Source organism: Hyaena hyaena, unplaced genomic scaffold (assembly GCF_003009895.1).
Source record: "Hyaena hyaena isolate Hyena2069 unplaced genomic scaffold, ASM300989v1 scaffold_529, whole genome shotgun sequence".
In the NCBI taxonomy this organism is placed as follows: Eukaryota; Metazoa; Chordata; class Mammalia; order Carnivora; family Hyaenidae; genus Hyaena; species Hyaena hyaena.
In genome coordinates, this window is record NW_024081162.1 from 847,370 (window position 1) to 855,363 (window position 7,994).

A 7,994-nucleotide genomic window follows, 5' to 3' on the forward strand; every position below is an offset into this window, starting at 1 on the left:
CCAAGAATAAATCAAGTGATGTTAAGCATAATAATAGCATATTTTAAAAGAAGCTTTAAAAAATATATTTTCACCCTGACAGTGACCTGTGTTATAATTTATGATTTTTGGAAATAATAGTATGTAAGTATAATTCAAAGTTGTCAAATGTAAAACATTTAGAAATAATTTTTATTTGTATTGTTAATAACTTAATCTTTGGAAACTCATTTTCCTTATTTGGTGTTTCCTTTTAACTAATAAGTCTAAGACAAACAAATACCTTGTGTATTATCCTGATATAGTTGAGTAAATGATTATGTGTAGTTGTTCTTATATGAATAGTAATATGATTGTGACATGTACAAATTGTCTTCTTATAATTTTCAGATAAGTGTAAGTAAACATTTGTGTGATAAATATTAAAGTAGACATTTATTTCAATCTCTAGTTGGTATTTTTTTATAATATTAGCACATTCCTATTTAATTTCTTGCAAGGATACTTCCTATGTGATGCAGAGTTTTGAAAATGTGTAATAAATAAGATACTGAATCTATAGGCAAGAATATTGAATCCAGAAAATGCTCCTATACATTTTTGATAGTTATAAATATTGCATTTTAAATCAATGGATAAAAAATGAGCTATTTGGTATATATTCCAATTGTTGATGTGAGAAAAAAGGCACCTGACAACATAAAAATAAATACCAAATGGATTAGAGACCTAAATTTGAAAAATGGAAACGTGTATTTAAAAAAAATTTAAATCATGCTTAAGGCATTAGGATAGGGAAGATTTTTATATAGAAACAAAAAGCAAAATCACGTCAAAATTTAAAATGTCGTAGAATTCAGACGCCCTAAAGTTAAAATGATAAATTAGAAGAAAATATTCACAAATTGTGTGACAGCAAATTGCTTTTAAACAACCAGAAAGAATGCCTACAAATTAAAAGAGAAAGGTAAACTACTGTAAGGGTGGGAACACGTTTCTTCTACCCTCTTAGGTCTATGGTAGGCCCAAGGATTACATTTACAAAAGACAAATTAACAGGAGCATATAAATTTTATTTGACATTAGTATTTTTATGTGTATGAGGAGGCTTTTATGTATAAGAAATGGAAACCCAAAGCAGTGTATAGGCTTGAGAGTTTACATACTATTTTAACAAACAACAATAAATTGTGGAGACTGATGAGGCTGGAAAAGAAGGTTTGGACTGGGTTAGTAACCTTGGAAAAATGACTAGGAAATAGACCAGGGTTATTCTAGAAGATTTGTTTATATAGATTAATCTTGGTGTCAACTCTCTGTTTCCAGTGATAAAAATGTTCCCCTCTTCCTGATATAAGGAGGAAACTTTTCTCATGGAAAATTTTATGCCCTGTTCTAGGCAGAAAGGGAATCCTTTACTTTGTTTGCTTTTTTTTCACTTGCCTTCTGGTCAGTCAGTATGCCAAAGTGGCATAGTTTGGGATGTCATGTTCTTCCCTCCTTTACTACCTATTAAAACAATGGGTAAATTATCTGAGCAGGTTATTCACAGAAGATGAAACAGAAAGGCCAATAAACATAGAGAGTTATGCTGAACCTCAGTAGGAATCAGGGAAATGCAAGTTTAAATAATAAGACCATTTACTCTAACCAGACTGGGAAATTTTGGGAATATGACATATTGGCAAGCGTAGGGGTCAGTGGATATTTTCATGCTGTGCTGCTAAAAGTGTAGAGTGCTTCCGGCCATTTGCAGGGTGGGGGGTGCAATTCTGGAAGGTGATTTGGCACATTCTGATTCTGGGTTAAGAATGGTAGACCAAGCATACAGCTTTACCTCTGCTCCTTTCTGAAACTCAGTAAAATAACAGGAAAATCATTTTTTTAATGGTGTAATTTCAGAAGAAGAGCAAAAATGGCAAAGGAGACAACAGCATCAAGATTCTGTTCCTGAAAAGCTGATAGATGAACGAAAACTAATTTGGTAAACCCAAGAAAGCTGAAAACAGGAATGAGGAAAGCCAAAAAACCATCTTATTACAACACAACCTGCCTCCCCACCGTCCCTTAAAAGGCTTAGAAATTGATAGCACCAGGTACCTCTAAGAGTTGTGGTCAAGTTCTTTTTTATTTATATTCTCTTTGCAATTTAGACCACCAAATCCCTCCCTAACTACACTAGTAAGCAACTTCCTCTCCTCTACCTCAAGAAAGATTGGGGGTTATTTTAGATTTAACAAAAAGTTATCTCAAGCTTTAGTGCCTAGCACTTGCACAGGCCCCTTTCTAAGAAATGTGTTCAGATGATCATTGTTGGTTTTAATTTGTAAAACTGAATTATTTTTATTCTTTCTCTCAAAGTGCATATTTCAGGTCCCATGAAAGTGTAATCTGCTCCTGACAATAGGATTGTTAGCAGAGACAGTAAAGCAGAATATTCAGAGGAAGCAGGACCTTGGGTCCTATTTCGAAAAGGGATTTAGGATAGGGTTTTTTTTAAATCTTTTTTTTCCTAATGTTTATTTTTGAGAGAGAGAGGGACACAAAATGTGAGTAAGGGAGGGGCAGAGAGAGAGGGGGAGAAAGAATCCAAAGCAGGCCTCAGGCTGTTAGCTCAGGCTGCTTAGGCAGGGCTCAAACCCATGAACCATGAGATCATGATCTGAGCCGAAGTCAGAGGCTTAATGGACTGAGCCACCCAAGCCCCCCTTAGCACAGGCTTATGTACAGTGAAAGTTTATATGCTGAAAGTTCACACTTCCAGAGTCCTCCAACCTAGCTCAAAGAGTGTTGGCAGCTATGACAAATCTATCCTCCAGTCAAGAGACTGAAAGATCCGTTTCTTAGAAATTTGACACCTGAAAGACCTAATGATACTGATTCTGAGGTCCCCAAAGAATGGTCCCAGTGAAATCACCTTACAGTGTAGTAGGCAACCAAAGGGCTCCCTTCCTTGCCTCTCCTGCACATAGATTTCTAAAGTGTACTACTCTTAAGTTTAAATAGATACACCAAAGCCAGCAACTTATGGAAAAAACAAAAGAATGGAAATAAGTGGAAAAACCACTTAAAACAGTAAGAGAATTTAACAAAATAGCAATATATGGAATTAACATTAAAAACCTAGAGTCTTCACCAAAGAAGGCATACAGATGGCAAATGAGTAACCAAGATGTCCTTCAATATGAATGGATAAACTGTGGTACATGTAGACAATGGAATATTATTCAGTGCTAAAAATAAACAAGCTACTGAAATGCCTGGATGGCTCCGTTGGTTAAGTGGCTGACTTCAACTCAGTTCATGATCTCACTAGTGAGTTCGAGCCCCTCATGGGGATCTTTGCTGCCAGCTTGGAGCCTGGAGCCTGCTTCAGATTCTGTCTCCCTTTCTCTTTGCCTCTCTCCCACTCACACTCTATCTCTCTCAAAAATAAATATTATGCCCATTACTAAGTAAAAGAAGCCAATCTGAAAAGACTACATACTGTATGATTCTAATTATACAACATTCTGGAACAGGCAAATGTTAGAGCCAGTAAAAAGAGCTGTGGTTACTAGGGGTTGGGGTTGGGACCAGGGGTGACTAGCTGGAACATATAATGATGGATACAAGTCATTATACATTTGTCCAAACCAATAGGATGTATGTCAAGAGTGAACTCCAAGGTAGACTGAAGTTTGGATGATTGTGATGTGTCAGTGTGGACTTACCAACTATAACAAATGTACAATTCTGATGGGGATATTGATGAAGGAGGCTATGTATGCAGTGGCAGGAAGCCTAAGGGAAATCCCCATTTTCTCAATTTTGCTGTGAACATAAAATTGTTCTGAAAAAAATAAAGTCTTAAAAAATAATAATAAAAAATAATAAAGTCTTTAAAAATATATAGTCTCATTTATACAAACAAAAAAGAGTTCAAAGATATAAATTATAAGTACCTAGAATAATTTTTAAATACCTAAGCATATATATATATTTAGGCATATACACCTAAAATATATAAGGAAACATATGTATAAACATATATAAGAAATATATATGGATAAAAATATGTCCAAAACATATATAAGGAAAACTCTGTTTTAAAAAATACTATGTACTCGGATAAAAACAATGGGAGACAATTCATCATAGGTCTCATGTTTCTGCACAGCTGACAGACAGAGGCACTGACTGTGTTTGTTCCACACTGTCTTTAGAAAACTGTTTATTATTAAGATATTATTCACAAACTATAAAATTCACCCTGTTAAAATGTACCAGTTCAATATTGTTGTTTTAGGTAGGCTTCACGTCCAGCACGGGGGCCCAATGCTGGGGCTAAGCGTGGGTGGAACTTATGGCCATGAGATCAGGACCAAGTTGAGATCAAGAGTGGGACACTGAACCCACTGAGTCACCCAGTCACCCCCACAATTCAGTGATTTTAAGCATATTCACTAAAATGCGCAACCAACACCACTGTCTAATTCCAGACCATTTTTATCACTGTCCCCAAGAAAATACTTTGTACCTATTTTAAATCTCTCTGCATTTTCTGTCCCTGCCAGACCCAGATGACCACTAATCTACTTTCTGTCATTAGAGATTTGCCTATTCTGGAAATTTCAGAAAAATGGAATCACACAGCATATGTCTTTTGACTCTGGCTTCTTTCATTTAGTATAACATTTTCAGGGTTCACCCACATTGTAGTGTGTATCACTATTTCACTTCTTTTTATTTCCAAATTATATTTCATCATATAATGTATGACATTTTGATTATTCATTTATCAGTTAATAGACATTTGTGTTGTTTCTACTTTTTGACTCTTATGAAAAATGCTGCTAGAAACTCAAGAAATATTCATATGTTGTTGGAGACATTAGACTAAATGGAACAAAGGGCAGTCAAGACAGCAGAGCAAAACACAAGTTCATTTGATATATTACTTGTGATGAGTTACAGGAGAACTGCTGTCCAATCAAAGACATTTTTGCCTTCCCAAGATTAAACTTTTATATACTTCATGGGATGTTCCTGGGATTTTTCAACACCTCATTTTCCATTATAAGTTTTAACTTTAGGTAAAACACTGATCAAAATGACTCTAATATAATTCTATCGACTTTTTCTGTACTCGTGAGGGACGTGGCAGTGTTGCCTAACGAAAGAAAGCAACACTATATTACCAGTAATAATTTCACTTATGTTTTGAAATGCTATTTGCCAAAATCTTACTTTATAATTTGAATCTAGGATCATATGGGCTAGTGGTTTTCAACTAGTTTTCAACTAGAAGACTTATCCCGGAAGTTTTACGTAAGTAAATATAGATGTCCAGGACCTACACCAGACATATTGAATCCTTTCAAATAATATTCTTGGTATACAATATATTATTTCTCAGGATTATATGTTATAGTTCAATGTACTTTTTTCTTTTATAAAACTATGATCACTTATGTTTTTATCAAACAGGTGTAACATTCACTGACCTCTTTGAAAATAGGCTTAATCATTGTCCTTAAAGACATTGGCAATTTTTTTTTAATGTTGTAGAAAGAGCCAATTTCTTTGTCAGTTACATTAATCTTATTATGAACTTTCATAAGACCTTTCAAATTTGGAAATTATTAGTAATAAATTAGCCATAGCCACTTTAAGCCTCTCTCATCTATGAACAGTTTTGTTTTATTCTATGCTTGCCTCAAGCAATCTACAATCAGCTACAGGCCCGAGTTTGTGTATTTAACAAAGAAGAATCATTTCAGAGTCCAGTGGAAAGGAATGTGCCCGCTACTTCAAATTACTGATGCTTTAAGAAAAAGCTCTTGGTATAGGATTTTCATGATATCACTTAGAAAATTTTAAGAGCATACTGGGGGCTGGAATCAGGATTCTAGAACCCTTTAGTTGAGAAGCAGATGGCTTCACAAGACTGTCATCTCAAGATCTAGTAAAAAAGAATTTCTTACATAGTACTAAATAAAAAGATAAGGAAGATTTTTATTGTGGCTATTTGTTTAAAATACTGTTGATATTGTCTTAATATTTTATTTGCTAGATATATAAATAAGCCCTCTGTTTCCTTCTTATTCTATTTGTAGTCCACAGCAATTAAAACAATTTTTTAAACATTTATTCATTTTTGAGAGAGAGAGAGACACACAGAGACAGAGACAGAGTGCAAGTGGGAGAGAGGCAGAGAGAGAGACACACAGAATCTGAAGCAGGCTCCAGGCTCTGAGCTGTCAGCACAGAGCCCAACACAGGGCCCAAACGCATGGACCATAAGATCATGACCTGAGCTGAAGTGGGATACTTAACCAACCCAGGAGCCCCTGTAGACCACAGCAATTTAATAAACTCTTCTTGTAAAGTGAAAACATTAAAAAAGGATATCAGCTTCTCATCAACCAGACCCAATCCCAACATTCAAACACTCTTATTGATATACTTATTTTGCATAGTGATATATGGTTATTTGCATGATTTCAGTGAGACTCTGTCCCTTTTTTGCTAGGATATAATTGGAAAAAATCATTAATAAAAGTAAGGCTGTGCCTACATTGTCATATTTGAGAATAGTATTCATTTCATCAGATATTATAAGCCACTTTATGGGAATTAAAATTGACCTTACTTATGCATCCAATGTCTACTGAGTTCTTCAAGGAAAGCTGGCCTGTGCCTGCCTTACAGAGTCCCTGCTGTAGATTGAAGTATGTGTCACCCAAATTCATATGTTGGAACCTAATCCCTAACAAACTGGTATTTGGAGATGGGGACTTTGCGAGGTGATTAGTTCGCAAGGGAAGAATCTATAGGAATGGGATTGATGCCCTTATAAAAGAAATCCCAGAGAATTCTCTCACCCCTTCTGCCATGCAAAGATGAAGTGAAAAGGTGACTGTCTATGAACCATGAAGTGGGCCTTCACCAGACATGGAATCTGCCTTGATCTTGGATTTTACAGCCTCCAGAATTGTTAACTCATTCCTATTCTTTATAAGCCACCTAGTCTATGTTATTTTTCTAACAGTAATCTGAAGGGACCAAGACAGTTCCAAACTTACAAGTGGTAAGAAATTGGCTTCCTGGCAGACCAGGAATAATAGGACATTTTGGATACTTCCAGAATGAAGGATTTCCCCAAATTAATAGGTACTGTTTATAAAACTACTTAGGAATACATGAAATTCTTGTATATAGATATGCAAAAAAAGTCTTTCTGGCAAAAGGAGAATAAGAAAGCTTTCATCCCAAAAAGCAAGTTTTATGTTCCTCTACAAATTCATTTCAATATTTTTTGTCTATAGGTATCTCTGTTCCTTAACTTTTCCTTTTAACCAGTTGTGACATTTTCAAGTTCTTTCATTAAGAATGTGTTAAATAGGAGTGCCTGGGAGGCCAGTTTGAAGAGCATATGACTCTTGATCTTGGGGTCATGAGTTTGCGCCCCTATACATCTATACATTGGGTGTAGAGATTTAATAAATAAACTTTTTTATTTTTTAACTTTTTTAATGTTTTATTTATTTCTGAGAGAGAGAGAGAGACAGCATGAGCAGGGGAGGGTCAGAGAGAGAGGGAGATACAGAATCCGAAACTCTGAGCTGGCTGTCAGCACAGAGCCCGATGCGGGGCTCAAACCCATGAACCATGAGATCATGACCTGAACCGAATTCAGATGCCTAACCAGTTGAGCCACCCAGGTGCCAATAAAAAAACTTTTTTAAAAAAGGTTAAGTTAAATAGAATCTTTGAAACGTGGTCATTTTAAATCTATATCAGAGCCATGATTTTAACCATTTCTGAAAATTTGCCTTTAATATGACTTATTCTCATACTGGTCTGCTTAACATTTATCACATACCTAAAACTGTTTTGTTTCACTTACATTATTTGTTCCTCACAACAAGGTACTACTAAAACAGTACTACTAAGAGCGTGCCTCCCTCCACACCTTTGTTGACAGAAGGGGAATATAAAATAGAGTTTACAGATAAATGAACTAGGATTAA